Raw genomic sequence first — 25294 nt, 5'->3', positions numbered from 1 at the left:
AAAATGTATGAGTGGATGTGGACAAGGGACCCATCTCCATGGGATGCCTGTGGGCAGAAGGGAGCCGAAGCTCTGGAAAGGGGAAGCAGGGCCCTGGGACAAAGCATCTCAAAGTACACCGTATCGACAGTCGCACTGGCTGGAAGTCTTCGGGACATTGTGAGCCTATTTCTAAACAATATGGTTGTTATACCAAGAGTCAGACACACAAACGTCCACTGGACACTTCCCCAGCACTAATCACAATGCCTAGAGGTAAAAATTAGGCCAAAAATTTTAGATACTTTTTTCTCTGGTTACAAAGGTAACATATGTCCATTGTGGAAAATACAACCAGGTAAGAAAGAACAAAGATTTCATACAGTTCCACCGCCGAATTCCCACTGGCAACTTCAGTTGGGTTCCAAAAATCTGCCTAGAGGTATAACCTAAACTCACTTTCATTCAACAACTTTCCAAAGGTCAGGTGAATAAAACAATGCTTTTGGAAGATTTCTACATTACCATACTAGAAAATAGATATAATAATTGCCTTGCTGTATTTTCTTCTTTCTGTGGATCTTTCTAAAAAAAAAAAAAAAAAAAAAAAAAAAAATGAGACCTTTCAGTATATGAAGTTGTACATCCTCATTTCTTCACTAATTATTATGTTCTATTTTTCTATATAACTAAATATTATTTGAAAACATGCTTTTTGAAAGACTGAATTAGTGTTCATTGTTTATAAGTCTTTTAGGATAGATCCCTAAAAGCTGAATAACTATGTCAATGGGAATGTTTACTTCTAAAGCTTTTAATACTTTTTGCTAATTGTCTTACAGAAAGTTTGCACCAATTTACACTCCCACCACAATGTTTAAAGGTGCATTCAAAATACTTTTTGTATTTTGCTCTAGAAAACAGCCAGTCTTGGTCAATGTGATGCTATTGTGGAAATTTATGAAAAAAACTGAGATTTTTCAGTCTTGGTTCTGCTGTGTATCTTTGGGAAAATTAGCTCACCTTTTCATGACTTAGCTGTCTTAGGAACACCTCAAGCTCTAATATTTTTGAAATTGTGTTTTTTTAACTGAGAAAGATTTTTAAATGTAAAGACCGTATTTTATTCAATTAGTATAATATCAAAGACGTAATAGTATTAAATGAATGCATACACTATTGAAAGTCTGTTCAGCACTTGTGATTGGTAGAACTTAATACTCCTGCAACAGTCACTAGAATAGCTATTAAGAGAGAGATTTGTATCTGTTTTGTTCGCTACTATATTGCCATGCCAAAACATATGGGGTGTTTTATAAATATATGTTCAATGCAAGAATGAATTCATGGGGAAAATTTTATTAACTGGATGTAGCCAACACTGTTGGTGCTCCACCAATATCCCTTTGGTGCACCTTCTGGGCACCTCCAGCTTTGGTGACCAGATTCCCCACACTGGCAGATTCCTGCCTCTAACACCTGGGTCTCTCTGCCTAAGACTTTATCTGGCCACAGCAGCATTCTCGGTCCATGCAGGGCAAACCAGAAGTGGTGGGGACCTAACACTTCCAGAAGTAATTCTCAAACAAGGAGGGATGGGAGTTGGTGGATAAATATCCCAGCTTCCTCACCCCTTGGTGGGACATTTTTGAGTTATGTTTTACACAATCTCTCAGAGAATCCTTAGTAGAAATGAGCCCAGATGACCACAGCAGTAATCTGCTCATTCACACACCTTCTTTCCCATACTCCCTCACCGTGCTTCTTGGGATCACCTTGCAAATAAACTACTTGCACCCAAATCTTCACCTCAGAGTCTACTTTTGGAGGAACTCAAATGCTGGAATCGATGTTTGCAAAATTATTTAGGTCCATGACTTGAAAATGTATCCCCTTTTTTTACAAGGAACACATTCTCCATCATGTTAATTCTGAGAGCGGGAAGAAAGCTGGTAAACTCACTTGGCAACAGTGACAAAACCCCACATTTAAGTGAGGTTTTGTGACTGTGTGTGTGTATGTGTGTGTGTGTCCAGAACAGCTTTGGTCTCAAGGTTGATTTGAGAATAGATGTCAAGAAAGAGGGCAGATGGCCAGGAGCGGTGGCTCACGCCCATAATCCCAGCACTTTGGGAGGCCAAGGCAGACAGATCACCTGAGGTCAAGAGTTTGAGATCAGCCTGGCCAACATGGCGAAACCCAGTCTCTACTAAAAATACAAAAATTAGCCGGGCATGGTGGCACGTGCCTGTAATCCCAGCTGCTCAGGAGGCTGAGGCATGAGAATCAGGTTGAAACCCAGGAGGCAGAGGTCGCGGGTGAGTACGAGATTGCTGCCTAATCGCACCCAACCGAAAGATAGAGTAAGGCTCCTTGTCTCAAAAAGAAAAGAAAAGAAAAAGAAAGAAAAGAGTTGTTGAAAGAAGAAAAGAATGAAAGAAAGAAGGAAAGAAAGAAAGAAAGAAAGAAAGAGAAAGAAAGAAGAAAGAAGTTGTTAGGTGTTATTAGAAAGAAAGAAAGGAAGGAAGGAAGGAAGGAAGGAAGGAAGGAATAGAAGGAAGGAAGAAGGAAGGAAGAAAGGAAATATGTTGTTATGTTGTTGTTGTTGTTGTTGTTGTTGTTGTTGTTGTTGTTGAAAGAAAGAAAGGAAAAGAAAGAAAGAGAAAAGAAAGAAAAACAAACAAAGAAAGAGGGCAGGCAAAGACTTATAGAATTAGAGAATCTAAAATTGAAGAGTTAAATGTAGCTTAAAGCTGGAGGAGGAGCCCTGAACCTGTTCCTCACTCTTGGGAAGACTTGGCATCAGGATGCTTAACTCCACCACACACATCAACAGTGTGAGTTACTGGAGCAAGGCAACCAAGGTTCATACTTTTCTGAATCCCTCCAGCTGCTATCACAGTGCAGAATACAAGGTAGGTCTTTAAGCAGGAGTTGTTCACTGCTTGAAGCATAATTTGTGTACTTGGGGACTAATAAACAAGTATAGAAAACTGTGTATATCAGTCAGGATTTTAACTGCAGACAGTAGAATCCATTCTAGCTAAGAAAAATTTTGAAGGCTAGAGAATCTCTGAAAAGCCAGAGAATGAGTTTAGAGGCTGTGTGGTAAGGAACAAGGCTCACAAATCTCACCAAAGGGCTGGTCCAGTAGAGACACCTCTGCCACCTTCTGGGCACCATCACAACAGCTGGCACCACCCACCCATTGATGCTGAACCTTGCTGCCTCTGGAGGTTGTTGCTGCCACACTCACCCTGATGGATTCCATGCAGTAACACTGGCTTCTTCCAAGTCAAATGCTGACCTGCATGTATTTGACTGGCTGAGCCCTGGTGTCTAACCGCAAAGGAGGTCAGGAAAGTGAGACTCTTTCTTCCATTGTGGGAGATAGTACTTAAAAGATGGGGCATTCTCCAAATAAAAGAAAGATGTTCAAAGGTGCTAGGTCAAAAACGACATCCACTACACCTCACCCACCACTCTCCAGTGCCCTCCCCCACTGCCATAATGCTTACCATCCCTGAATACCTGTTAGCCCTGAGTTATGCCAGCCTAGTTAGTGGCATCTTTGTAAAGGCTACATGCTAAACACTCAGCCAGAGAGGCAGAAGCTAGAGGAAGAGCATCAGTGGGTGATCGGAGCCACTGCCTGAGTTCAAGGACATATCCCCTCATACCACCTAAACAAGTATTGTCCACTAGAAATATAGTATGAGCCACAAATGCAAGCCACATATGCACTTTAGAATTGTCTAGTAGCCACATTTTAAAAAGAAACAGAAACAGATGAAGTTCATTTTAATAATGTATTTTATGTAGCCTAATATATCCAAAATATTAATATTTCAATAGGTCATCAGTATGAAAGTGAATTTTGAATAAGCTATATGATCATTTTATTTTTCATACTAAGTCTTTGAAACCCAGTGTGAACCTTACACCTATTGGACTAACCATATTTTTAGTGCTCAAAACCACATGTGGCAATTTGATCCCATGCGGGACAGTGCAGACACTCCTTTCAGGATGGCAATACCCATGCTGTGCCCTCCTCCTATTCAGCTGCGAGCCACCTACCACACTTGTGGTGGGGCAGCCATTTAGAGAAGCCATATTTCTATAATATAACGTAGTGAAGAACTGTTGCTTTATTCTGTTTAGGAGTTGAGCTGAGTTACAAAATTTCTCACTCCTAGTCCTCAGTCCTCCTGGCTCCCTGGGAAGTCTATGATCATGTTCCCACTTTACTGCTGCCCTGCTGCTAATCCCTCCATGACTTCACCTTCCCCAGGGCTAGGGATCAGGCACTCACCTCGGATGCAAACTTTAAAGGGATGCCAAAAAACTCAGTCATTGAGATAAATATTTTAATGCAATATTTTAAAAAATTAAAATCAATGCAAAAATCCGTGATGAAGATAATATCAATTTTTTTAATGACAACAAGGCCCTACCAGGGCTGGTTTTAGGGTGAGGCAAGTGAGTTGGGTGGTGGGAGAACAGGGACTGGCTTTCCCCTTCCCATTTCCTCAAGTGTCTCTAGAAAATGGGACCACTTTCCTAGTACATAGTAAGTGCACAATATGTATTACTGGGGAAATGAATAAATGAATGACAAAAAAAGTCTTTTCTGTCTGGTTCTTAATTATTTAGTGTCAAATTCAGTTTTAATGAAATGCAGTAATATATTGGTTTGATACAATTGCAATCAAAATCCCATTGGATTTGTTTTAACTTGACAGATTGGCTCTCAAATTTACATTGAAGAATGAGTAGGTGAGAACAGTGAACAAGAACATGCAAGAAAAATAGTTATTTTAGTAAGCAAGAAAAAAGTCTTCAAGAATGGTAGCCTTGTTTGGTTTCTGCTCCTTGTCTACACAACCCTCAGCCCTAGCTCCTGCACAGCCATGGCCCTGCAGCAGTTCTCCCATGTGGGGCAAATCATACTGCCAGGGACCCCCTTCCCCTCCCAAGCTGATCTTGGCAGGTAAGACATGGTTAAACAGACAAGGACCTTGAAGGGGGAAAGAAGGAGAAGAATTTTCCCAAAGTGCAGCCTATGGTCTGAGGAGTTTCTGAAATCAGGGAAGTAAGTTCCAGAGGTCCCAGTCCTACAGACCTTTATCCCCACTCTCCCACCCCTAGACAACCCCCAGGTCCTGGCCACATTGGTCCAGCCCTCTGGTAGCCTTGTCTTGCCCATCTCTCCCTTCTAGCAGCATCTGTTGGTTCACTCCTTTGTCTCCCACCTCCTGACCACCTCTAGCTGCCCACACAGAGTGGATCTCAAAACCCAAGACAAGGACAGAGCTCTGCTTGGTCCAACTCTATTGCTCATGCTTCTCTCTACCCTTAGTACTCTGTCCTCTCCCTCAGCACACACATACACACACACAAGCAGATGCACACACACATGCACACAAACACTCACACACATGTCCCCACTCCCTTCTTTCTTGCTCTGTCTGTCCCAGCCAGTCTAGCTAGTTGTTCCTCTTTCTCTCTATCCCATCACTCATGATACATTTGCATTCACGAGCATGCACTTGCCAAAATTCTACACTGCAGAGTTCCCTTTCTGCAGAGGGAAGCCTGGAATGGCAGGACCTGTGGTCCAGAGTCACCTAACAAGAAGCAAGTTTAAGAGGTCCAGCCAGTGAGCTGGACTACTTAGGGAGGGACGGGGAGGGCTGTGTCCGAACAGAAGCCTATAGTAGGAAGCTGGACCTCTCAGCCACGAGGACCATATGCACCCTTGGGTTGTGTGTGAAGGGTGTTGGTGCTGCTAAGCTGCCTTAACAAAAAATGTAAGTGGCAGAAAGGGGCTCTAAGAATCAACCCAGCAGAATTTTGACATTGAAAATCCACTAACACCTCTCTCAGCACATGTCCCAGCGTCCCAATGCCATATCATACCCTCATTTACTCCAGCACCAGAGGTAGAAATGGGATAGGAGACAAAGGGCTAGACTCCTTCCTGTAGGCTGGGGTATGCATTTCCTTCCTTTCTTCCCTTGAGGTGAGGAGGCTTCTCCTTGTGATGGCCTCTGGCTTCCAGCTTCTTGGCTGTCCAAGGGGTGCCCTGCCATATACAAAAGTTCATGGTTGTGGCTTCGGCCTTCCCTGGCCTAAGTGACTGGGACCTTGGGAGTGAAGCCCTGTGTATGGGACCAGGCTCTCTGAAACCGCACTCATGAGTCCTGAGAATGCCCCAAGGCCTCTGCCATACTACCTCCTCCCATGCCACTTCATCTTCTTTCCCCTTCCTCCCCCACTCCCCTTCTCCTTGTACCAGACACCACGGCACAGTCCTGAGGAAACTGGGTGCCCTCCTGCATCATCTACATCCAAGGCAATGTTGGCGAAAGAAAAATTGACCCAAGAACAATTGCCGGCTAATATATGACTGTGATTATTGAAGTCATTCCATACTTTCTGGGAAGAAAATGTCACTAACTTGTTAAATGGGTGCTCTTTCTTGGTCTGACAGGATTAGTCTTCCATCATCTTCCTTCCTACAAAGACAGGTGGAACTTTCCAGAGCCAAGACCTTTCTGTCCCCTTTGACAGTCTTTCTCTGTTCCATTGAAGCTTCCTTATCATGTGTTCACATTGTCAGGATTTTACCCGGTGTCTTATCAGCTGATTAATCAAACAGTCATGGCCGGGCGCGGTGGCTCAGGCCTTAATCCCAGCACTTTGGGAGGCTGAGGCAGGTGGATCACGAGGTCAGGAGATCGAGACCATCCTGGCTAACGTGGTGAAACCCCGAATCTACTAAAAATACAAAAAATTAGCTGGGCATGGTGGCGGGCACCTGTAGTCCCAGCTACTCGGGAGGCTGAGGCAGGAGAATGGCGTGAACCTGAGAGGCAGAGCTTGCAGTGAGCTGAGATTGCACCACTGCACTCCAGCCTGGGCAACAGAGCAAGACTCTGTCTCCAAAAAAAAAAATAATAATAATAATAATAGTAAATTTAAAAAAATAAAGCAGTGAATTTCAAACCAATCTGTATAAAGATTTAATATGAATTTCTTGCCTATATATAAAATGCTTGCATTATTTTTTTTCGTTTTTTTGTTTGTTTGTTTGTTTGTTTTTTATTATTTTCTAATAAGACTAGATTTATTCAATACCCTAGTAAAAGTTTTGATTATAAGTATCCAACAGTATAAAAAGTACAAAACAGATCTGTAGATTTCTAATATATTAATACAAAGTGCATGACTACATACAGTACATCCTACAGGCAAAGAGAGGTGGAAGGGGAAAAAGAAGACTGTGGTTGAGGTCTAGTAATAAATAAATAAATACAGAAGTAGAGATGATCCATATTATAGTATATTCTACCACCAATACCAAGTGTTTTCAAAATAAAAAAATAAAAAAAATCATTTCAAAATAACTCAGGATAATGATAATGGCTGGACTTTTGTGCACTACCAAAGACTGTGGAGAGCCGACTAACTCACTGTATAGTCTGGTGCATATGGTATTTGTAGCATGCAGGTTTTTCCAAAGAAGCGAATTATAAAATGTTTAGATTAAGAACCATAAACTATAAGCTCTTATAAAGTGGCTTACTCATATTATTATACTACCCAATTTTAAAATGTGTGCAGTTGAAAAAAAATAAGCACTGAGTCTTGTTATGACAATGTTCTATCAAGAAGTAAGACGAATCATTAGCATGCTTTTAAGGACTATTCAGAAAGAGAGGTGCAAGAGCACACTGTGGTTTGGGTTCCAGTGAGAGGCTTTTCATGGGGATCTTTAGGATTGAAGAGTGCTAAGTTCAGGATATCTCAATGCTCAGGAAAGCCTGACTAAAAGAAGCCAAACCAAAACCATTTAACATGAACACAAAACTCTTTTCTTTTTAGTACTACTTTAATACAGAGTGAAAGAAAATAATAAAACTTCTAATAGGCTAAAACAAGTCAAACACCCATTCTACACAGATAAAAAACCTTCACAAAGGTCAACGGAAGTAATCCAGAGCTGAAACTGAATTGGTGCAGATTTTCAATGGTCATCAAAGTCATGTAACACAAACAAAGTCAAATTATATTTACACACCTCAGCAAGCTCTAAGAAATGTGCCCCTAAAAGCATTAATCCTTGTTTTGTGCCATCCTGAAGACTTGCACATTTTATTTTTCAGATAGCTTTAATATTTTTAATTAGAGTGTACTCTACCATGCGTAATGCTTTGTACTATTCCATACAGGGTCTCTTCGTCCTAAAGACTTTGCTATATTTCCCAGAGAGGAGCTTTTGATTCTGCTTTTAGAAGTTTTACATAACTAAAAATCTCTTTATCAAATATTAATATGAAGGAGGCACAGGATGCAACATATATAGTCAAGTTACCTCTGTACATTTAGAAATTCATTTCTCCTCCAAGGTATTTGCAATATAAAGTTCAATTGTCCCCTGGCTTAATAATCAGTATACAGGCTTGAATCACTGCAGTTTGGCAAGACCTTTAATACTTCATGAATTATCAACAACTACCTCTAGGGCAAGTCCATGCTACTGGAGTTATGACAAATTTATTATCGGAGGGAAAACAAGAAAGCAGCCAGCCATCTAAAATGCCCCAACCACTGCTTCTCAATACAGAAAGACTAAAAACTACATACAGTTTATCATACAACAAATCCCATCTTCTGTCCCTCTGAAATTCCCCCTAGTTTCATTCATTAGAAGGATTAAAAAAAAGACTTAAAGAGTTAATTTTACAGCAGCATTCAGCTTTCCTGTATGAAATACTCAGCATCTTAAATATTATGTACAACTTCTTTTTAGTAATAGACACTGGTTTCAGAGTTTTAGGGACTGGGGGAAATCTCAACTCCATCTAAAACTAATTTAGAAATTGTGGTTTTGGCAGAATAGCAGATATCCAAGTTAAAAAAATAGGAGGGTAATTTGAGACCAGCCTGGCTAACATGTGGTGAAACCCCCGCCTCTCTACAAAAACTAAATTAGCTGGGTCTGTGGTGGGCACCTATAAACCCAAAGCTACTTGGGGAGGCTGAGGCAGGAGAATCACTTGAACCTCGGGAGGCGAAGTTGCAGTGAGCTAAGATCACGGCACTGCACTCCGGCTCAGGGCAACAAGAGCAAAACCTCCATTTCCAAAAAAAAAAAAAAAAAAAAAGAGGGTCATTTGTTGCTTTGTGGTCTTTTCAAATTTAGATGTTTTTTTTTTTGTTCCCCTTCACATAAAAAACCTTCAGTCACCACTCCTGAGTAGAGATGTGGGCAGAGGCTCTGGCCCCTGCTCCTCTGGCCGGCATGCTTTCTTATTGCTGCAGCAAGGCTTGAAGAGATGTGTGTCACCTATGACTTCCAAAAACGGTTTCTTTACAGATGATCCCACAACATATCTTCTGCCTTTTCCAGGCATGTGAGATCTAAAAGCGAAAAACTGGTGTTCTTACAGGAACCAGAAGCCATCTCTGTATCTGAGCCATCTGACTGCTTTCATCGTAACAAGGAGATTCTTCGAGCTGGGAGGCACTTTGAGGTGGTACTCGTGAGCACTAACAGAATTATGACGCTTAAATTCCTTCTGCAGCTCTATCGATCTGCTGCTTTTATCCTGTTCCCAGATGGTGAGCGCCTTTCACTTTGGTTCTCACAATGTAGTCTTTAGATCTGTCCAGCTCCTTTGCATCTACCACATGATTCCAAAGTTTATCCTGCTGGCAACTTCTTTTCCCCATCTTTTTTCACAAGCAGGACACAGGCATTGCAGATGTCTCCTGAACGAGTCTCATGCAATCCCAAAACAGCTCTGGAAGTCCTTTTCATAGCTTTACCGTCAGTGAATCGAGAACTGGAGGACTTAGCTCTGCAAATACAGCAGCCCTCTATACTTCGCATCTTTGGCTTCAGGAAAACCAAACATCTTTTCTTCTGGGCAATAGTCTTCCAAAGCAGCCGCTCCACGCCGCAATAACGCTCCCTCGGAGGCAGCGGAGTGCACGCCAGGCCAGTCCCTCAGCGCCCTCCTCCTCAACTGCCTTGTCTAGAAAGATTGTCTCCTGGCAGTTCCCTTTATTATACCTCTTAAGTTCTAGGGTACTCCAGGCACACCAGGCAGTAATTTGTTACATATGTATACTCTTGTGCCATGTTGGTGTGTGCTGCACCTATCAACTCGCTATTAGCACCTCCATCAACGGCTGCTTACATCAGGTATAATCAATGCTATCCTCTCCCCATCCTCCTACCATAATAGGCCCTCTAGTGTGATGTTCTTTCCCAGAGTCCAAGTAATCTCATTGTTCAATTCCCACTATGTCCAGTGAAATTATCCATTTCTTCTATAGGTTTTCTTGGTTTATTTATGAGAGGTGTTTATATATTCTCTGATGGTAGCTTGTATTTCTGTGGGTCGGTGGTGATATCCTTCCATCATTTTAGCCAGAGTGCCTATTTGATTCTTTCTCTTTTCTTCTTTTATTGCCTTAAGTTAGCTTCATCAATTTTTGAAAGTTGATCTTTTCAAAACCAACTCCCTGATTCATTGATTTTGAGTGGTTTTTGTGTCTCTATCTCCCTCTGAAGTTCTTGCTCTGATCTTAGTTATTTTGCTCTCTGCTAGCTTTTGAATGTGCTTGTTCTTGTTTCTCTAGTTCTTTTAATTGTGATGTTAGGAGTGTCAATTTTAGGATCTTTTCCGTTTCTCTCTTTGTAAGCATTTAGTGCTATAAATTCCCTCTCTCACACACTGCTTTTAAATGTGTCCCAGAGATTCTTGGTATGCTGTATCTTTGTCTCCTCATTGGCTCTCAGAGAACATCTTTTATTCTGCCTCTCATTTCACAGCTATTGCTATGTACCCAGTAGTCATTCAGGAGCAGGTTGTTCAGTTTCCCATAGTTGAGCTGTTTTGATTGAGTTTTCCTCTTAGTCCTGAGTTCCTAGTTCGTTGCACCAGTGGTCTGAGAGACAAGTTTGTTGCACTTCTATCTCTTACATTTATCTGAGGAGTGCTTTTACTTCCAACTATGTGGTTATTTTGGAATAGGTGCTGCATGTGTGGTGCTAGGCTGAAAGTATATTCTGTTGATTTGGGGTGGAGAGTTCCAGATGTTCATTAGGGTCTGCTTGGCAGAGTTGAGTTCAATTCCTGGATATCCTTGTTAATCCTCTGTCTCGCTGATCTGTCTAATGTTGACAGTAGTGCTGGGTTCCCATTATTGTATGTGAGTCTGTCTCTTTGTAAGTCTCTATGACCTGTTTTATGAATCCAAGTGCTCCTGTACAATATATTTAGGATAGTTAGCTCTTCCTGTTGAATCTTCGATCCCTTTACCATTATGTAACGGCCTTCTTTGTCTCTTTTTCGATCTTTAATGGTTTAAAGTCTGTTTTATCAGTATATCAGACTGCAACCCTGCTTTTTTTTTGTTCTCCATTTGCTTCAGGTGATCTTCCTCCATTCTTTATTTGGGGCCTATGTGTCTCTCTCTGTGCATGGTGAGATGGGGTCTCTGAATACAGCAAATTGATGGGTCTGACTCTTTATCCAATTTGCTAAGTCTGTGTTTTAATTGGACCACTCAGTCCATTTTACATTTAAGGTTAATATTGTTATGTGAACTTGATCCTGTCATTGTGATATTAACTGGTTATTTTGCTCAATAGTTGATGCAGTTTCTCTTTCCCAGCACGATGACTTTACATTTTGGCATGCTTTTGCAAATGGCTGGTACTGGTTGTTCCTTTCCATGTTTAGTGCTTCCTTCAGATCTCTTTGTAGGCAGGCTTGGTGGTGACAAAATCTCTAAGCATTTGCTTGTCTGTACGATTTTATTTCTCCTTCTCGCTGATGAAACTTAGTTTGGCTGATATGAAATTCTGGGTTTAAACTCTTTCTTTAAGAATGTTGGAATATTGGCCCCCCACTTTCTCTCTGTTTGAGAGTTTCGCCAAGAGATCTGCTGTTAGTCCGATGGGCTTCCTTTGTAAGTAACCGACCTTTCTCTTTACGTTCTTAAGATTTTTTCTACTCTCAATCCTTGTGAATCTGGATAAAGTTATGTGTCTTTGAGTTGCTCTTCTCGAGGAGTATCTTTTGTATGTTTTCTTTTGTATTTCCTGGACTTGAATGTTGGCCTGCCTTACTTCAGGGTTAGAAGTTCTCCTGGATGATATCCTGAAGAGTGTTTTCCAACTTCTGGTCTCCATTTCTTTCCCTCAATTTCATGGGCACCCCTAACTCAGACGATTTATCTTTTTCATTACATCCCATTATTTCTTGGGAGGCTTTATCATTTCTTTTTCTTTTATACTTTCTTTCGCCTTATTTTCATCTTCATGTGGATCTCTTCAGTCATTGATACTTTTCTTCCAGTTGATCAGAGTCGTTACTGAAGCTTGTGTGACGCATCGTGATTTCAGGGCCAAGGGAGCCATCTCTGTCAGTTCGCTTTATGGCCTTCTGTACTTTTGATTATTTTCCTAGTTATCCATTCTTCCATTCTTCAAGATTTTAGTTTCTTTGCGCTTGGCAATATGTTCCTCCTTTAGCTCTTGAGAAGTTTGATCGATCAGCCCTCTCCTTTAACTCACAAGCCATTCTCCTCATCTCAGCTTTGTTCCGCTGTTGGTGATGAGCCGCGCCTTGAGGAGATGCACCTGAGTTTTTGAATTTCCAGCTTTTCGTCTCGTTTTTCCTCTATCTTTGTAGGTTTTATCTGCCTCTGGCTTTGATGCTGGTGACGTGACTGAGGTTTCTATGTGGGTGTCCTTTCCTGTTTGTTAGCTTTCCTTCTAACAGTCAGGATCCTAGCTGCAGGTTCGTTGAGATTGCTTGATTCACTCCAGACCCTGCTCTGTTCGAGGCATCAGCAGCAGAGGCTGCAGAAGATAGAATATTGCTGAACAGTGAGTGCTGCTGTCTGATTCTTGCTCTAAAGCCATTGTGCAGTACCTAGGTGAGGTCGGTCTGGCACCTGCAGATGTCTCCAGTTAGGCTACTCAGGATCAGGAGCCACTTGAGCAGGGCTCAAAATGTTGGGAGATCCACTGCTCTCTTCCAAGCATGTTGTTGTTGTTTAGCTGTGCCCTGTCCCTAGAGGTGGAGTATACAGAGACTGGCAGGCCTCCTTGAGCTGCTGTGAGCTCCACCCAGTTCGAGCTTCCCAGCGGCTTTGTTTTCCTACTTAAGCCTCAGCAATGGCGGGCGCCCCTCCCCCAGCCTCGCTGCTGCCTTGCTGGTAGATCGTAGACTGCTGTGCTAGCAATGAGGGAGGCTTCCTGGGCGTGGGACCCTCCCAGCCAGGTGTGGGATATAATCTCCTGATGTGCCCATTTGCTAAGACCCTTGGTAAAGCGCAGTATTGGGGTGGGAGTTACCCAATTTTCCAGGTGTTGTGTGTCTCAGTTCCCCTGGCCAGGAAAAGGGATTCCCTTCCCCCTTGCGCTTCCCAGGTGAGGAGATGCCTCGCCCTGCTTCAGCTCTCACTGGTCGGGCTGCAGCAGCTGACCAGCACCGATTGTCCGGCACTCCCTAGTGAGATGAACCCAGTACCTCAGTTGAAAATGCAGAAATCACCTGTCTTCTGTGTCACTCGCGCTGGGAGCTGGAGACTGGAGCTGTTCCTATTCGGCCATCTTGCTCCGCCCCCCAACATTGATGAATTTTTAAATGTTGAACCAGCCCTGCATATGGGGGACAAATCCCATTTGGTTGAGATGTATACTTTTTAAATACATTGTTGGACTTGATTTGCTAATATTGTGTCAAGAATTTTTGCATCTATGTTTATGAGAGATATTGGTCTATATAAACATTTTTCAGTTTCTTTCTCTGGCTTTGGTATTAGGGTGATGCTGGCTTCATAGAATGAGTCAGGAAGTAGTCCATCTGCTTCTGTATTCTGAAAGAAATTGTAGAGGATGGGTGCAATTTCTTTCTTAAATGTTTGGTAAAATTCACAGATGAATCCATCTGGGACCGGTGCTTTTGGTTTTCGAAGGTTACTAATTATCAATTTGATTTCTGTAATAGATACAGGTGTATTCAGATTGTCTATTTTTTCTTATGTGAGTTTTGTTAGATTGTGTTTTTCCAAGAATTGGTCCATTTAATCTAGGTTATCAAATTTGTGAGTATGGAGTTATTCACAATGTTCCTTTATTATTCTTTTAATGTCATTGAGATCTATAAGAATGTCCCCTTTCTCACTTCTGATATTAGTGACTTGCATCTACTATTTTTTTTCTTAGCCAGGTTAGAAGCTTATTGATTTTATTGATCTTTTTAAAAAATCCAGTTTTTAGTTTTGTTTATTTTCTTCATTGATTTTCTGTTTTTGATTGCACTGATTTCTACTCTAATTTTTATTATTTATTTTCATCTGCTTATTTTGAATTTATTTGCTCTTCTGGTTTTCTAAAGTGGAAGCTTGGATTATTAATTTTAGTTCTTTTTTTCTAACATATGCATTCAATGCTATAAAATTCCTTTTAAATATTGCTTTCGCCGAATTCTGTACTGAACATATTTTGATAAGTTGTATTCTTATTTTCATTTACTTCAAATTAAAAAAAATTCTCTTGAGATTTCTTCTTTGACCCACGTATTATTTAGAAATGTGTCATCTAATTTCCAAGTATTTGGAGATTTTTCAGCTATTTTTTCCTATCGATTTCTAGTTTAATTCCATTGCGGTCCGAGGGCAGACATTGTATGGTTTCTATTCTTTTAAATTTGTTTAGGTATGTTTTGTACCTCAGAAAGTGGTCTATTTTGGTCCACGTTCCATGTGAGCTTGAGAAGAATGCATACTCTGCTGTTGTTGCTTAAAGTAATTTACAGATGTCAATTATATCCAGTTGATTGATGGTGTTGTTTCATTCAACTATGTCCTTACCGATTTTCTGCTTGCTGGATCTGTCCGTTTCTGAAAGAGGGGTGTTGAAGATTTCAACTATAATAGTAGATTTATCTATTTCTCCTTTCTGTCTTATCAGTTTTTGCCTCACATATCTTGACGCTCTGTTGTTAGGTGCACACAGATTAAGAATTGTTATGTCTTTTTGGAGTATCAACCTCTTTATCATTTTGAATGCCTCTCTTTATCCCTGATAACTTATTTTGCTCTGAAGTTTTCTCTGTCTGAAATTAATATAGCTACTCTTGTTTTCTTTTGACTAGTGCTAGCATGGTGTTTCTTTCTCCATCCCTTTATTTTAAATTTACTTATGTCTTTATATTTGAAGTGTGTTTCTTGTGGACAACATAGAGTTGGGTCTTCCTTTTGGATCAACTCTGGTTATCTCTGTGTTTTAATTGGTGCACTTACAACATTAATGTTCAAAGTGATTATTGATACAGTCAGATTAAGTTTTACCGTATTTATTACTATTTTCTATTTGTTGCCCTTGTTCTTATTTATTTATTTGACAAATACAAATTGTATATATATAATTTATAACACATTGTTTTGAAATATGTACACATCATGAAATGGCTAAATTGAGCTAATTAACATACATTACCCCACGTATTTTTTTTGTGCTGTGATGTTGCCCTTGTTCTTTGTTCCTTTTTGTCTTCCACTCTTTTGTATTTTGTGGTTTTTAATGAGCATTTTATATGATTCAATTTTCTCTCCTTTATTAGCATATCTGCTGTACCTCTTAAAACATTTTTTTTAGTTGGTTGCCCTAGAGTTTGCAAGATACATTTAGAACTACTCCGTTAGTGCAGGTGCCTTCTAATAACAAAACAATCTTAATTCTTCCCTCTTACCCCTTGTATCTTTGTTATTATTCATTTTACTTATACATAGCTTGTATAAACACACACACATAAATGTATATAATTGAATACATTGTTGGTATTCTTATTTTGAGGAAACCGTTATCTATTAGATCAATTAAGAATAAGAAAAATTAAAATTTTTATTTTATTTTCACTTATTACTTCTCCAACATTCTTCCTTTCTTTATGTGGGTCCAAGTTTCTGACCTGTATTATTTCCCTTTTCTCTGAAGAACTTCTTTTAACATTTCTTGCAAGGCAGGCCTACCAGTAACAAATTCCCTCAATTTCTGTGCTTCTGAGAAAGTCTATATCTCCTTCATTAATGAAGGATAATTTCACAGGGTACAGAATTCTAGTTTGGTGAACTTTTTTTCTCAATACTTTAAACATTTCATGCCTTTTTTTTATTGCTTGCATGGTTTCTGAGGAGAATCAGATGTAATTCTTATCTTTTCTCCTATGTAGGTAAGGTTCCTCCCACACGCCCACCCCTCTGGCTTCTTTCAAGATTTTTTCTTTATGTTTGATTTTGGGAAGTTTGAAAATGAAATGCCTAGGTGTTGCTTTTGGTATTTATCCTGTTTGGTGTTCTTGAAGCTTTCTGGATCTGTGGTTTGGTGTCTAACATGTGCCTCAGTTTCTTCATTTGTAAAGTGAGGATTTTAATAGCAGCTACTTAATGAGGCAGTAGTGGAAATTAAAACAAACTCAATACATGACAAGCACTTAGAATAGTAACTGGAATGTAGCCAGTGCTGTGTAAATACTAGCTAGTATTTAACAGACACTTGCCAAGCAACAGGCTAAGAGCTTTTCATACAGAACCTCATTTATGCTTCACAGAAACCTTGTTCTCACAATGCACCTTTTATTATCCCATTTTACAGATGGGGAGACTGAGTTTTAAAGAGGTTAAGCATCTTGCCTATAATCGCACAGCTAGTCAAGTGGAAGGTCTGAAATTCCTACTCAGGTCAGTCTGACTGCTAAGACCATGCCTTAAATTACCAAGGTAGAGCACCTCAGAAGGTGATCAGATTCCAGTGAATCTCTGTGGTCCCTCCAGAACTAAAACCCTATTGTATGAAGTCTTAAATAATGTCAGTATAATACTGTGATAAATTTCACAGGCTTGAGGGTTGGAAAGATTGCCTTTAAGCAAGTCAGGCACCCTCTCTGCTTCCCCTGCTGTTACATGATATGAATCCAAGTACCTTCCTTATGGAGCTGTTTTGAAGATTGAATGAGCTATTACATGTAAAATATCTAGCACAGAGCTTTGTAAGTGGTACTAGCACCTTTTAGGTACTCAAAAATGTTAGATAATGAAATAATAGTAATTTAGAGATCTTCTCTAGTAGCTATAGTTTTGGAAGGAGATGTGAAATGCCTTGATTTAGAGGCTCTCCAACTGTCCAGGGAGGAGGGCATATGGGAGGAAACTGGTTTGGTTTTTTTCTTTGTTTTTGAGACAGGGTCTTGCTCTGTCACTCAGGCTGGAGTGCAGTACTGTGATCATGGCTCACTGCAGCCTCAACCTCCCTTGGGCTCAGGTGTTTCTCCCACTTCAGCCTCCTGAGTAGATGGGACTACAGACATGCACCATCATACCTGGCTAATTTTTTTTTTTAATTTTTTGTAGAGAGAGGGTTTCAACATGTTGCCCAGATTGGTCTTGAACTCCTGGGTTCAAGTGATCCTCCTGCCTCTGCCTTCCAAAGTACTGGGATTATAGGGGTAGGCCACAGTGCCCACCCAAGGGAAGAAACTTCTGGGCTTGGTTATAATAAACCAGACTAACTTACATGATAGAACCCAGCCTTGGGGCTGCACAAGAGCCTCCCTGGGCAGGAAGCTGAGATGTCTCTGGTATGTGGAAGATCTTATTTCTAACACTGGCAATCAGAAGAGAATCAGGACACTCCTGGGCATCGCAGCAGGGCTCTTATTTATGATCAGTCACATTCAGAGGAAGAATTCAATGGAAAGGAGTATTTCCATCATGATTGGTACTGGTTAAATAGCGAGCAGATGGCCTTTCAGCGAGACATCAGCCATGCCAGACAGTGTTAGGACTGCCTGCTTTTTGAGTTTCTCACAGTGAAAGGGCTGCCACCATGATGTGACTTGGGCATAAAATCTCTTGGAACACGGAAAGGGGAGATCTCTTCTTTGAATTAGAAGTGACAGCCTCTCTGGGGGCCAGACTTAGGGGACATGGTGTCAGAAGCAAAATTCCTATGCCTCACATTTTTAAGTGTGTGTGCATGCCTACAATTCTGTTACTGCCTTTTCAATTTCATCTAAAGAAACAGAATGGTTAAGTAGCAATTCTACTCCCTTTCCTTAGCTGCCCAAGCAGCCTTACCCCCAAAACTCTGTATTATAATCTCAAAGCCCCTTGCTAGCCTCCTCCAATTATTCCTGCTCATCACACATCATTCACTACAATGGCACTACTTTGGTTTTCAAATCTCTCTCTTCGGTTAATAAGCATGGCTTGTGGACACACTATCTTATAATTTGCAGATACATAGAAAAATGAGACAAAGTCCTGGCCTGCAGAGTTGAGAGTGCTGAGTGTGACAGGGACATTTAAATAAATAGTTATAGCACTATGTAATGACCTGTGAGAGAAGGGTTTTAGTTTGGGTTTCTCCCAAAGCAGGCCCTGCAACAAGAGTGAGTGCAAGTGGTTTATTTGGAAGGTGATTCCAGGAAGTACTGGTTAAAGAAATCAGGTGGTTGAGGCAGGGAACATAAGAAAGTTGGTCAGGGCTACATTTTAAGCTAGCTACTACTATAAGCAACTGGGTATTTCAATCCCCCCTGGGAATTTCTGGGAGACACTGTAAAAATGAGCCTCAGAGTTGTCCCCACTAGGGGGTACAAAGCTGGGGTGTTGATCCATCAGATCCCTCTTCATCATTGTTTGAAGGCTGCCTCAAGGGGCATTAACTCCCTAGCATGTACAGTTGGGCCCCTACTTGGGCCAAATGTGCTCTAGTGAGCAGACATAAAGCCCCCAGGTGGAGCCATGGTTGTTCATAGCACGCTGCCTTCCCTGTAGAGGTGAATACCAAGAAAATGAGGGTAGGGTGCCAGCAGTATCTGCTAAAAGAAGTGTGTCAACTTTACAGTGAGGGGACAAGGAGAGGATCAGTCAACAAAGATTTCATACAGAAGAGCTTTCAACAAAGCTCTTCTAGCCTTTAAGCGAGACATCAACCATGCCAGACAGTGTTAGGACTACCTGCTTGGGTGATCAACAAAGACTTCATAGAGAAGAGCTTTCCCAGAAGGAACGGAGGCACAGAACATTTGGAAAAATGCAAGTTCAACAGAGCTGGCACATGAGAGTGGCAAGGAAGAGAGTGTTGAATGTGGCAAAAGTGCTGGCAGGTGGGCCAGGGTCACAGTCACCTCAGGGAGGGCCTGTCTGCCAAGCTGCGCTCCAGACTCCACCTCAAGATGCATAAAGAATCACAGGAGGGCTTTACAAAGAGTTGTGATCTGGCCACGTTTGCTTTCTAGAAACATCTGTCTGGCTATGGTACCCAGAACAGGTTGATGCTCCCTCCTGTTTGCTCCCTGTGGCTTTGTGTCTATTTCCTGTTGCTGTGAGCGCTATCCCACCAGTGGTAATTCATTCCCATTTGGCAGTTTCCCCAGCATTCCAAGAACCAACCTCATTGTGACTCTTCAGAGATACCAGCACGAGCTGGGTGGCATCCTGTCCTCAGGGATCTGGGTTAGAGACCTACAGGGTACCTCCTCCAGGCTTTTAGCTTCTGATAATCCTCACCTCCTCTCTTTTTTCCCCCAGATCCCAGAGGCAGTCACTGATCCCTAAATCTCCTAACTCTGTGGCATCTCAGCATCCCCTGGGTCTACCTTTTTAGTCCTCCAACACACCTTTAAGCAAGCTAGCCTCAAATGCCCTGCTCACTTCTGGTGAAACAACCGCTGTGCTCTTTCTGCCTGGACCCTGACTGATGCCAGGAGGGACACATAACAGAGTCTCTGAGGAGCGGGCTTAGATTGGAGACCATTTGCAATCCATGAATTTGCAATCCACACGCTTGCTTGATTTTCCCCCAAAGCTCTCAACAGCCAGGACGCAGGAATAGAGAAGGCAGATGTGGGGGCTGAACCAGCCTTGAGGCTTTGTAGAGAAAGATGTTTAAGAGGGCACACAAGCATCAGAGGTAGTGAACTAGAAAATAGCAATGGCAGCAGCAGCAGAGATGATCATAATTTTGCATTTACTGTGTGCCAGGCACTCACTATTAAGTGCTTTACATATACTGTTAATTAACTTAATTCTCACTACAACCTTGTGAGTCAGGTATTCTCCATTTGACAGATGAGGATACCGAGGCACCGAGAGGTTAAGTCATGTACCCAAGGTCAAATAGCTAGTAAGGGGTAAAATCGCTTTTTGAACCTGGGCGGTCTGCCCCCATGGTTAGGGCTCATAATCATTATGAGGGGTGATTTTCTTGCCCTTGGCCTCTGTGAGTCCATAGAAATATGGCAGAGTGCCTCCATGACCATCTGAGGCTTGGCTGTATGGTTTCAGAGACACATTTCTAAGAAGCCCTTGCAGAAGGAGAAAGCTGGCCTTAATCTATGAAGACGAGACGGAAGACAAAGGCCGAGAGGGAGGCCAGTAACTCCTGATCTGTACGTGCACAGATGGAAATCAGACAGAGGAGCAGAGAGTTTATCATTCTCTGAAAGCTTAATTAGGTCATTGGTGAGGACAGAATATTAAAAAAAAAAAAATCCTACCAGCTAAAGACCTGTGGGATTTAATTCCCTCATTCCTGCTCTTTAGTCTTAGAATAAATGAAGTCTTTTCCTAGTAACAAAAATGATGTTTGAAAAATGATTGATTCTCCTAATGAGGAAAGAGAACAGCTGCCTGAACAGCAGATGTAACTTTTATAATCATTTCCTCTTCATCAGTTTTCTCCCTAACGACCCTGACACTGATGATAGTATTTAAGAAGGAGGGTGTGTGATGGGCAGAGGCCTGGAATGATCAGGAAGCTTGGGCAAAGAGGGAAACAGTTGGCCAGAGTCCTTCATGATCATCTGCATTTTTAACAAGCCCAACGTTATGGCTGGTTCATCAGGCTGGATGAAAGCGACAGCGTTTGTGGCAACCCAACGTCCCAGGAGTGAGGGCCAGGCCTGGCAGAAAAAGCACCTTTAGCTACCACATATACTTAGATCTGCTCTGACTTCACCAAGGCTCTAGAGTGAACCGTCATGCAGAGAGGAGCAGCCCCACCAGGAAACATTTCACAGCAAGTCTGCAAAGAAACTGAAAGCTGGTAGCAGAGGCAGCAGAGCATAGTGGTTAGGAACATAGACCCTGCCAGCAAAGTCTGCATTCAAATACTGAATCTGCCACTTACCAGCTGTGTGACCATGGACAAGTTTCCTAACATCTCTGTGCCTCAATTTGTAACTGTGTGACCTTGGGCGAGTGTCTTAACCTCTTCTTGCAGATCTTGTTGCAGATCAGTTTCATAATCTGCAACAAGAATATCTATTTCACAGAGTTGCTGAGGGAATTAAATAAGTAATTTTTTGTACAACACTCAGAACAGTGCCTGGGATATGTCAAGTCTATTGATACATTTCCTAGTTATAACATACCTGACCTCCTCTTGGCAAAACTGAATCAGCCAAGTTTTTCTGCCATTGGCAAAAGTGTGATTCAGCAGTTTGTCTCCAATGCCCTCAAAATTCCTGGACCTCTTTCTCTTCCCCTCACTTCAGTGGCGTGGGGGTCCCCACCCCTTTTGTGGTCCCCTCATTGGTCTCTCATTCTGCACAAATCTTCTACACCAATCTCAGGAGGGACTGAAGAACCAATGCATGGTGAGATGCTAGGGGCGGATGACGTTCAACACGTTCCTCCTCCACTTTAAATCAAGGGGCTCTGGTGGCATTCCAGGCACTGACCAGAAGTGATGGACCTCTTTGTGCCACTTGGTGCCCACTTTTACTGAGACAAGGTCTCGCTCTGTTGCTCAGGCTGGAGTGCAGTGGTATGATCATGGCTCACTGCAGCCTCGACCTCCCCAAGCCCAGGTGATCCTCCACCTCAGCCTCCCAAGTAGCTGAGACTACAAGCATCACCACCATGCCTCACTAATTTTGGTATTTTTTTTTTTTTTTTTTGTAGACACGGGGTTTTACCATGTTTCTCCCTCTGACCTCAAACTCCTGGACTCAAGTGAGGCTTTTTGGGAGGCTTGGCCTCCCAAAGTACTAGGATTATATGCATGAGCCACTGCGCCCAGCTTTGATGCCCATTTTGAAGACCAGTTTTGTGTGGACCCTTCTGGTGTCCCTCACCACAGCTCAGAAATCTTGAGCTTGTGATTCCTCCAGCTGGGATCCTAGACCCATACCACCACACACCTCCCAAAATTGTACCGTCAGAGCTGTTGTCTGTCTGGCTTATGAACATAGCCATTATGGGTTCAGAAAATGCTGGAGGCCAGACCTGCTTAGTGATACTCTTGTCCACAAATCCAGGCAGCTGTCCCAAATTTGGGTTTGGTTCAAGTAGATATAACTATCCCAAATGTTAAAGAGTAAACTTTCTTTTAGTTTTCAAGGCACTTGTCTTCATTTCTTTTATCTCCATTTTGCAAGTGGAAAAAAAATCAGGCGTGGTTGCGTGTACTAGAAAACCTATCTTCAAGTGGGTTCGAAAATATGGGAGGTTTATTGGCCCAGATAAAGGAAGAGCCCAGTGGTAGGGCAGTGATCAGCTATGGTTTTGTGAAGACTCGGACTTCTTTTCTCTTGAGACTCTCCTGACTCTTCTTCCCCATGAGTGGCTTGATTCTAAGGCTGATAGAGGGCACCACAGCACACCTGGGGTTCAGAGCCACAACCCAAAACACCTGAGGAATACAGGAACCATCTTTTCTGGTGGCTCTATGTTTTTGAAGTTTCATTTAATTTTAATTTTTTTTTTCTTTTTTTGAGACAGAGTCTGGCTCTGTCACCTAGACTGGAGTGCAGTGGCACCATATTGGCTCACTGCAACCTCCACCATCGAGGCTCAAACCATCCTCCCACCTCAGCCTCCTGAGTAGCTGTGACTACAGGTGTGTGCCACCACTCCTGGCTGATTTTTGTATTTTTTTGTAGTGATGAGGTCTCGCTATGTTGCCCAGGCTTGTCTTGAACTCCTAGGCTCAATTTTCCCACTTCAGCCTCTTAAAGTGCTGGGATCACAGGTGTGAGTCACCATGCCTGGCCTTCTTTTTATTTTTAATTGACAGTTAATAATTGTATATATTTATGCAGTACAATGTGTTTCTGATACATGTATACATTATGGAATGATCAAATGAAGTTAATGAACAAATCCATCACCTCAAATACTTACCATTTCTTTGCAGTGACATTTAAAATCCACTCTCTTAGCTATTGTGAAATATACATTATTATTAATGAAGTTACCATGTGGTGCAATAGATCACCAAAACTTATTCCTCCTAACTGAAACTTTGTACCCTTTGACCTTTCCTGTTCCACATCCTCAGCCTCTTAGTTCTCTAAGTTCGACTTTTTTAGATACCACATATAAGTGAGATCATGTGGATTTGTCTCTCTGTGCCTGGCTTACTTCACTTAGCACAATGTCTTCTAGGTTCATCTATATTGTCACAAATGGCAGAATTTCCTGCTTTTTAAAGGTTGAATAGCATTCCGTTGTGTATATATACACCACATTTTAAAAATTCACTTGTCTGTTGTTTCTGTGTTTTGGCTATTGTGAATAACGCTGCAAGAAACATGGGAGTGCTATCATCTCTTTGACATAATCATTTCATATCCTTTGGATATATACCCAGAAGCGGGTATATTAAATCAGTATTTTCAGTTTTTTGAAGAACTTCCATACTGTTTTCCAAAATGGCTGCATTAATTTACAATACCAACAGTGTACAAGGGTTCCCTTTTCTCCACATTCTCACCAACACTTGTTACCTTTCATCTTCTTTATAATAGCCATTATAACAGGTATGAGGTGATATCTCAGTATGGTTTTAATTTGCATTTCTCTGATGATTAGTGATGTTGAGCATTTTTCTTTCAAATACCTGTTGGCCATTTGAATGTTTTCTTTTGAAAAATGTCTATTCAGGTCCTTTACCCATTTTTAAATGAGGTTATGTGTTTTCTTCTTATTGAGTAGTTTGAGTTCCTCATATATTTTGAATATTAGCCCCCTAACCAATGTATGATTTGCAAATATTTTCTCCCAATCTGCCCATTGTCTCTTCACTGTGTTGTTTCCTTAACTATGCAGAAGCTTTTTAGTTTGGTGTAATCCCATTTGTCTATTTTTGCTTTTGTTTCCCGTGCTTTTGGGGCTATACCCGGGAAATCACTGCCCAGACCAATGTCATGAAGCTTTCCCCCTGTGTTTTCTTCTAGTAATCTTACAGTTTTGGTCCTTACATTTAAGTCTTTAACCCATTTTGAGTTTCTTCTTGTATAATGGGTGAGGTAAAGGTCTATTTTCATCCTTCTGCCTGTGAATATCCAGTTTTCCGAACACTAGTTATTAAAGAAACTGTCATTTTCCCATTCTTGGCACCTACATTAAAAATCAACCGAACCTGGTGGCTCCATGTTAATAAGCTCCTTGAAAGTGTCCTTTTATGCCTCATTGGTCTGAATCTTGTCATATACCAACCCCTGAACAATCCTGGAAGCTGGGAGAATGCCATGTGCTAATTGGCTTAGGCTTGGGGTGTTGAACCTATTATTGTCAAAGGGGCCATTATTACATTTAGCCCAATGAAACCCACCAGTGATGTTAAGGATGGGTCAACTTCCTTTCACACTGAGGGAGGTGGGAACCATGCCTAAACAAAAGGGTCATCAGCCTCCATGATGGCCTCCAATGATTCCTGCATCCTGGTATTCCCACCTTTCCCTCATTGAATAGGGCTGAAATGTCACCAATCATATATTGCTGAAATGACAGTGTGTGACTTCCCAGCTAGGTTATAAAAAGCATCGCAGCATCTGCCTTGGATTGTTCCTTCTGGGGGAAGCCAGCCACCATGCTATGAGCACACCTCTTCAGCTCTGTATAGGGTCCCACATAGGAACTGAGACCTAGAGACAACAGCTTGCACCAACTTGCCAGCCATGTGCGTGAGCCATCTTGGAACTGATTTTTTGTAGTGACGCCAGTGCCAGGCGAGCCTCAGATGACTGAAGCTCTGGCTGACACCTTAACTGCAACCTCATGAGAGACCCTAAGCCAGAACCACCTAGCTAAGCTTCAGAAAGCCACGAGAGAGGGTAAATGAGTATTGCTTTGAGTCATTAAGCTTTGGAGTGATTTGTTACACAGTATTACGCAACGGGAACAGTGACCCTCAATGGACACTGCACTGATTTCTTTTTTAGATCCAAGGAGTGCTCTCCTCCTTTCCTTTCTTTCTAAATAATTGGAAGTG

The 25294-nt window shown here is 41.7% G+C and overlaps 1 pseudogene; it reads right to left on the bottom strand.

The window, feature by feature from the left end:
* Positions 1 to 9231: 9231 nt before the first annotated feature.
* The window catches only part of LOC116271850, a 35677-nt pseudogene continuing 19614 nt past the window's right edge, over positions 9232 to 25294 (bottom strand).

Source organism: Papio anubis, chromosome X (assembly GCF_008728515.1).
Source record: "Papio anubis isolate 15944 chromosome X, Panubis1.0, whole genome shotgun sequence".
Taxonomy (NCBI): domain Eukaryota; kingdom Metazoa; phylum Chordata; class Mammalia; order Primates; family Cercopithecidae; genus Papio; species Papio anubis.
The sequence above is the reverse complement of the archived record's forward strand: the minus strand, read 5'-3'. Positions and strand labels throughout refer to the sequence as shown.